The sequence below is a fragment of the Arachis ipaensis genome, chromosome B6 (assembly GCF_059453495.1).
Source record: "Arachis ipaensis isolate K30076 ecotype BB chromosome B6, ASM5945349v1, whole genome shotgun sequence".
In the NCBI taxonomy this organism is placed as follows: domain Eukaryota; kingdom Viridiplantae; phylum Streptophyta; class Magnoliopsida; order Fabales; family Fabaceae; genus Arachis; species Arachis ipaensis.
Genome location: NC_142441.1, coordinates 86731351 through 86739829, shown reverse-complemented (window position 1 = coordinate 86739829; position 8479 = coordinate 86731351). Strand labels below are relative to the sequence as shown.

Below are 8479 nucleotides of genomic sequence, written 5' to 3'. Positions count from 1 at the left end.
ATTTAATTTAGAAATTTCCCTTTTGGCTTTGGTTAAATAATTGATGACCCTTGAGTTATCAAACTCGAGGTGTTGACTGAAAATTGGAATTCTTCAAGAATTAATTCGAGTTCCAATAACTCTATCCTTTTCCAAGGAAAGACTAGGACTTGAGGATTCAAATTAATTCATCCACTTAACTTACCTTCATAGTTAGAGGTTAACAAAGTGGGAGAAAAATCCAATTCTCATCACAATTGATAAGGATAACTAGGATAGGACTTCCAGTTCTTATACCTTGCCAAGAGGTTTATTATTTATTTAAATTAATTCCTTACAATTTACTTTCTTGCCATTTACTATTCTTGCTTTTTATCTTATACATTAAAAATCCAAAAATATATCTTTTTCCATAACCAATAATAAATCATACCTCCCTGCAATTCCTTGAGAAGACGACCCGAGGTTTAAATACTTTGGTTATTACTTTTTATTGGGTTTTGTTACTTGTGACAACCAAACTTTTGTACGAAAGGATTTTCTGTTGGTTTAGAAACTATACTTACAACGTGATTATATTTGTGAATTTCTATACTGACAGGAAATCAGATCGTCAAAAATGGCACCGTTGCCGGGAAATTGTAAACATGTGCCTTATTATTGGTTATTGTAAATATTTGCTTTTTGCTTGTTTATTTGTTTTTATTTTTGTTTTTTATTTTTGCTTTTTCATAAATTAAGAGGATATTGGTTTTTATTTAGTTATTAAAAATTTTTCAAAAATTTGTTCTTCGTGTTCATCTTGACCTTCAAGTTGTTCTTAGTTGTTCTCTTCGTTTTGATCTAAAAATTTTAAGTTTGGTGTCATTTTATTATTTTTCTCTTTCCTCATTTAATTCAAAAATATCTTTTCTCTTTATTTTAATTGAATTTTCGAAATTTGCATAAAAAAAATTTCAGATTTCTATTTTAAAATTTTTATCTTATCTTATCTTAGTTTTAAATTTCAAAATTCAAATCTTTTTCAAAAATCATATCTTTTTCAAAACCTTATCTTATTTCAAAATCAAATTTCAAATTTCAAAATTCAAAAATTCAAAATTCAAAATTTAAAAATTCAAAATTCAAAATTTAATTTTCAAATTCAAAATTTAAATTTCAATAACCTTTTAATTTAAATTTGTTTTTATTTTTGTTTTTAATTTTTATTTGCTATTATGAGTTCTCACCCCCATTGATTTAAGTTTGGTTCCAATGTTGTTGTAAGGAATGGAAACTATAATGAAAATAGGGATCAAGGTTCGAAGAATCAAAGATGGGAGGAGCCACAAGAATTTGATCAATCCTCTTGGCAACAACCCCCTCCAATGCACTATAACCAACAACCATTCTGTGATGTATACCAAAATGATGACTATGGTGGACCCCCTTGTAGTTACCAACAAGTCCCGCCATATGCTTATGAACCATCTCCTCAACACAACTCTGGACCACCATACTCACAAGCCCCTTACCACCAAACACCACCATATGACCCTAACCTATATCCACCACACCAACCACCATATGAACCACACCCAAAACCACCACCTCAATCTTCACCATCTCCATATCCTTATCAAGAAGAACCACCTTCCTATTATGAACCCTTTCTCCAAAATAATGAACCCTCATATCCACCCCAATCTCCAATGGATGACATCCTTCGTGGTCTTCTTCAAGGGCAAGCGAAGATGAAAAGGAATGTACTGGAATTAGCGACTGCCTTAACCGAGGTAGTAAATCAATTAGCTTCCCAACATCTGAGCACTCAAGGAACCCCCACGGTTTTATATGGAGAATCTACTGAAGAGCGTAGCATGAAGGAGACACTAGAAACTCCGGTGGACAGTGAGCAGCACGACTTGGTATTGGAACAATTGGAGGAAGCCGTGATCATTGAAGAGGAAGAAGTAGTTAAAGACTTGGGAGATGCGGAACCTCCATGGGAAACTCAAGTCATAGAGCCCCCTTCTAAGGAGTTTGAAATTGATGTTGAGGAGGGTGTACAAGCTCCAAAGCATATCATGGTTGAAGACTTTGAAGGGGATGAACAAGAGATGGATTCAATCATTAATAAATTCTTATCTACAATTGAATCTTCTCCCATTGGACTTGAGATGGAGATTCAAGAAGAAGAAGCACAACCTCCTATGCCCTTGGTAAGTAATGAAGAAGAGATCGATTTGGAAGAAAGCTACCAAGAGGAAGAGGTTGGAATTAAAAGAGCTTACAGAGAGGTGGAAATTGTCAAGGAAGGGCACAAGGGAATGGAGCTGGAAATCACCTTACCAAAGTTGCTGGAGACCTCTTCCCCAAAGCCATCACCATCCATCTCTTCATTCAAGTGGGTAAATCTCTCATCTCTAAGCTTAATTAGCTCACTTGAATATGCCTTGCTTGAAACAGATGGTCAGCTTAGAGCTCTTCGTGGCTTTAAGAGTAAGAGGGAGATGCTTAGTGGTAGGAGTCGTCATGCAAGATTCAATATGGTGGAAAGCTCAAAGTTTAAATGCAAAGGTTGGTGTAAAGCTCAGCTGAATGGGTCTAGAAAGTTGTTTGGCCGCTTTAGTGAGAATTCAGAATGCTTGCCACCCGGATGGAATCATGATGATCAACAAGAAGACGGGTGCAAAAGCAAGGTTTGGGACCCCGGAATTTAGTATAGAAATAACCACTCTTGGGGCCTTGTCACTTGCTTTAACCTACTTGAAGGCTTTCTGCGCCTAGTTTGGGATCCCAGATGGCACTGGAAGTATAAAGATTGGTGGGGATTCAAGGATCAATACAAGCACAAGCCACGATGACAAGGAACTCAGCAAATGTCCAACTTAAGGACTTTAACTAAAAGTGCTAGGTGGGAGACAACCCACCATGGTATGATCGTTCCTTTTTCAATTTTAATTTTATTTCATTTTGTTTGTTTTTAAGTTTTATTTTATTTTATTTCATTGAACCTGGAATTACTCATAATATCCATATCATTTTGCATTATGCATACTGCATTAAAAAAAAAAACACGCACGTGACGCGTAAGCGTCGCTGACGCGTCCGCGTCACAAGTGCATTAGGAAGAAAAGAAAAGTGAACAGAGAGTCACGTGAAAGCGTGGCTGGAGGCGTGCCTTAGGCACAAATATGATCACGCGACTGCATCGCTGACGCATTCGCGTTGTTTGCGAAATAGCCTCCCACGCGTCCGCGTCACCCACGCAAACGCATGGCTTTGTAAAATTGACGTAAAGGGGTGTATGGCAGTATGTTGGGCTGGAATGGGGCTGGACTCGTGCTAGAAGCCCAAGCCCTACCACGCGAACGCATGGCCCACGCGTCTGCGCCATTTTTCAAAACAAGGCCAACCACGCGACCGCGTCACCCTAAAATTTGGCAATATGAGTTTCAAACAGAAAGTTGCGCGACTGCGAGGCTGCCCTCTCGCTAATGGCACAAATTGATCCACGTGACCGCGTGGATTACGCGTCCGTGTCATTTCATAGAAGCGCTATCCGCGCGAACGCGTCACTCACGCGTCCGCGTCACAAGCGGCGGATAGTTTATCCAGATCAGCCAAATATCTTATCTTTTCTTCCCCATATCTAAATCTTTTCTTTCCTTCTTATTTCTTTCTTCCTCCCTTCTTACTTTCTTTTTCTTTTCCATTGGTGTTAAAATTCTCTTCTTCAACTATTGCATCTTTTCTTGCATTATTCCAATGCTTCATGTCTTGTTTTATTCTAATTGGGTATTATTATTCATAAGTCAATGCTAATTTTTATAATACTGATATTCCTTTTGCATTGATATGTACTTACACTATCTTGCATTACCCACACTCTATTCTCCATTGTTGCAACTTTTGCACTATTAATATGCCATTTGCTTCCACTATTTTCTCACTTGTATGTTGTAGCTACCATGTAATTGAGACCTTTATTATTTGGCATTAACACCCATATTTTATTTATGTTCTTATCTTTATTTTTGGGTTACTTTCCTTCCTTTTTCTCTTCTTTTAGGATGGCCACCATAAAGAGAGAGAAAAAGCTTCTAAGCGGGGAGACAAACCAGTCCATCTGCACATTCTTTGGAGAAAAGCGTTAGTTGGAGAAACCCATCCACTTGCACATCTTAGCATGCACCGAGGACAGTGCAATCTTTAAGTGTGGGGAGGTCGATACCGATCTCCATGGGTGTGTTATTCTCTTCTCAACACCAATGTCTTGTTTTCTTTATTAGTTCATTGTTACATTGCATAATAGATTACATGTGTAGGTGATTGTTTACATTTAAATACTACTTGGTTGAAAAATAATAAGTTTCTTTTTAAGACCCTATTTTTGAAAAATTTTACTAATTTAAATTACAAAAATTAAAATTTTCTGTGTTAAATTTGTTTGAAGATTGTAGATTGGAACATGGTTTTTGAGCTAAAGAACACACAACCTGTGAGATTTTGAGCTTATTTATAGGGTTACATTATTTAACCATAAATTTTTATTCTTGTGTGTTTTCTTCTCTATAATTGCAATCTTTACTTTGTTCCATTCTATATGTCCACTATTTAGTGTATTTACATGCTTGCATATGATTGAGGCCATTACTTGTTTTTGCTCACTTATCCCAAATAGCCTACCCTTTCAATCACCTTTGTTAGCCCCTTTGAGCCTTTCTACCCCCTCTTCTATTTTATAACCACATTACTAGCCTTAAGCAGAAAAACAAAATAAAAATCCCAAGTTGAATCCTTGGTTAGCTTAAGATAGATATTGTGTAAAATTTAATAATGGGAAATTTTATGGGAACATGGGATGACAAAAAAAAGAGAGAGAGAAGGGAATTAAATTGAATAAGTTATCTCAAAAATTTGGGAATGATGCTCATGTGAAATCAAAATAAAGTAAACTACCATGTGCATAAAAAAATTATTAAGTAATTAAATAAGTGGATAAAAAAATATATATATACCCCAAATACAAAATAAAAAGAATCAATGCACATGGAACAAAATTCAAAAATAAGTTTGATACATGAGCATGTAATACAAAAGTGGGAAAAATTTGGGTAGCTAGGTAAAGCATTTTAAATTATATAAAGTATGTATATGTTAGGTTAGATCTTAGACTAATCAAGGATTCACTTTGTTAGCTCACTTAGCCTTATATATATATATATATATATATATCCTTACCTTTACCTCAGCCCCATTACAACCCTGAAAAGACCTTATGATGTTTGCATTGATATGCTAAATATTTGTTGATTGGTTAGATGAAGAACAAAGTTTAGAAAGCATGATTAGAGAAGAGTAGAGTGATTGACCCTAGACACTTGAGAGTTAGAGTGATATACACTACCAGTAAGGGTTCAGTGCTTGATTCTATGTTCCCTGCTTTCATGAGCTATCTTCTTACAAGTTTACTTGTTTTCACTGTATAATTTGAATTGGTAGAATTTGGTTTGTACTTGTCTTGGAGAACTTGTTTGCTTTTAACCAAGTAGGTAGAAATATTTTGCATGTAGTTGCATCCACATAGATAGGTTGCATTGCATACTCTCTATCATTCCTCTTCACTCCTTTATAGTTTCTCTTGAGCTTAGCATGAGGACATGCTAATGTTTAACTTTCGGGAGGTTGATAAATCACTATTTTGTGATTTATCTTGTGCTCAATTGAGTGATTTTATCAATTCTTCACCCACTTATTCATATGAATTTGCATGGTTTTACAATTCCTTCCTTATGATATGGTATATGTGAAAACATGTTTTCTATGCTTTAGAAATATTAAATTTAATTATCCTTTATTACCATTCAATGCTGTGATCTGTGTGTTGAGTACTTTCAGGCTTTACAGGGCAAGAATGGCTTAGAGGATGGAAAGGAAGCATGCAAAAGTGGAAGGAATACAAGAAGTTAAAGAAATTGCTAAGCTGTCTAGCCTGACCTCTTCGCATTCAAACAGTCATAACTTGAGCTACAGAGGTCCAAATGATGCGGTTCCAGTTGCGTTGGAAAACTAACGTCCGGGGCTTCGATTTAATATATAAATCATTATCATGGCCGTAGAGAAAAATGGCACGCACGCGTGAATCACGCAGACGCATCGTTCTGCAGAAATTCCAGCGACCTGCATGTGTTTGAATTTGGTCCCAGCGATTTCTGGGCTATTTCCGGCCCAGTTTCAAGCCCAGAAAACACAGATTAAAGGTTGCAAAGTGGAGGAATGAAGAGAGATGACTCATAATTCACTTTTCATAATTTAGATGTAGTTTTTAGAGAGAGAGGTTCTCTCCTCTCTCTTAGGTTTTAGGATTAGGATTCCTCTTAAAGGATTTAGGATTTCAACTTCTTCTCAGGTTCAACGTTCCTTTTATTTATTTTCCCAATTTAATTTATGAACTTTTCCATGTTAGATTTGAATTTATGTTTAAACATAATTTGATGTGTTTCAGATTTATGATTGCTTTATTCTATTTATGATGTCTTCAATTTAATTTAGAATTTTCCCTTTTGGCTTTGGTTAAATAATTGGTGACGCTTGAGTTATCAAACTTGAGGTGTTGACTGAAAATTAGAATTCTTCAAGAATTAATTCGAGTTCCAATAACTCTAGCCTTTCCCAAGGAAAGACTAGGACTTGAGGATTCAAATTAATTCATCCACTTAACTTACCTTCATAGTTAGAGGTTAACAAAGTGGGAGAAAAATTCAATTCTCATCACAATTGATAAGGATAACTAGGATAGGACTTCCAGTTATTATACCTTGCCAAGAGTTTTATTATTTATTTAAATTAATTCCTTAGAATTTACTTTCTTTCCATTTAATATTCTTGCTTTTTATCTTATACATTAAAAACCCAAAAATATATCTTTTTCCATAACCAATAATAAATCATACCTCCCTGTGATTCCTTGAGAAGACGACCCGAGGTTTAAATACTTCGGTTATTACTTTTTATTGGGTTTTGTTACTTGTGACAACCAAACTTTTGTATGAAAGGATTTTCTGTTGGTTTAGAAACTATACTTACAACGCGATTATATTTGTGAATTTCTATATTGACAGGAAATTAGATCGTCACACACTCTCTCTCATCTCTTTCTATTTATTTTATTTATTTAATAACACTTCTCTTCCTATAATTCGAACCCTCTCCCTCTCTCTGTGTTCGAATTCCTCTTATTCTCTCTACCTCATTCTTCTATTCTTCTATTCTTCTACTCATATAAAGGAATCTCTATACTGTGACATAGAGGATTCTTCTTCTTTCTGTTCTCTTCTTTTTCATATGAGCAGGAACAAGGATAAGAACATTCTTGTTGAAGCTGATCCTAAACCTAAAAGGACTCTGAAGAGGAAGCTAAGAGAAGCTAAATCACAACACTTTAGAGAGGACCTGACAGAAATTTTTGAAAAAGAAGAAAACATGGCAGCCGAAAATAACAACAATGATGGAGATTCAAGGAAGATGCTTGGTGACTTTACTGCACCAACTTCCGACTTCTATGGAAGAAGCATCTCAATTCCTGCAATTGGAGCAAACAACTTTGAGCTTAAGCCTCAATTAGTTTCTCTAATGTAGCAAAATTGCAAGTTTCATGGACTTCCATTGGAAGATCATCATCAGTTCTTAGCTGAATTCTTGCAGATCTGTGATACTGTTAAGACCAATGGGGTTAATTCTGAGGTCTACAGACTTATGCTTTTCCCCTTTGCTGTAAGAGACAGAGCTAGGATACGGTTGGACTCACAACTTAAAGAAAGCCTGAACTCTTGGAAAAAGTTGGTCAATGCTTTCTTGGCCAAATTCTTTCCACCTCAAAAGTTGAGCAAGCTCAGAGTGGAAGTCCAAACTTTCAGATAGAAGGAAGGTGAATCCCTCTATGAAGCTTGGGAAAGATACAAGCAATTGATTAGAAGGTGTCCTTCTGACATGCTTTCAGAATGGAGCATCCTATGTATATTCTATGATGGTCTGTCTGAATTATCCAAGATGTCCTTGGATCACTCTGCTAGTGGATCTCTTCATCTGAAGAAGATGCCTGCAGAAGCCCAGGAACTCATTGAAATGGTTACAAATAACAAGTTCATGTATACTTCTGAAAAAAATCCTGTGAATAATGGGATGATTCAGAAGAAAGGAGTTCTTGAGATTGATACTCTGAATGCCATGTTGGCTCAGAACAAAATATTGACTCAGCAAGTCAATATGATTTCTCAGAATCTGACTGGAATGCAAGCTGCATCCGGCAGTACTAAAGAAGCCTCCTCTGAAGGAGAAGCTTATGACCCTAAGAACCCTGCAATGGAAGAGGTGAATTACATGGGAGAATCCTATGGAAATACCTATAATCCTTCATGGAGAAATCATCCAAATTTCTTATGGAAGGATCAACAGAAGCCTAATCAAGGCTTCAATAATAATAATGGTGGGAGAAATAGGTTTGGCAATAGCAAGC

General features: G+C 36.0%; 1 non-coding gene across 1 annotated transcript; it reads right to left on the bottom strand.

Annotated features, from left to right (window-relative positions):
• Positions 1-7851: 7851 nt before the first annotated feature.
• On the bottom strand, positions 7852-7955 carry LOC148561644 (small nucleolar RNA R71). Its single transcript, XR_015887576.1, has one exon. It is a non-coding gene; the product is annotated as a small nucleolar RNA R71 (small nucleolar RNA).
• Positions 7956-8479: the final 524 nt, after the last annotated feature.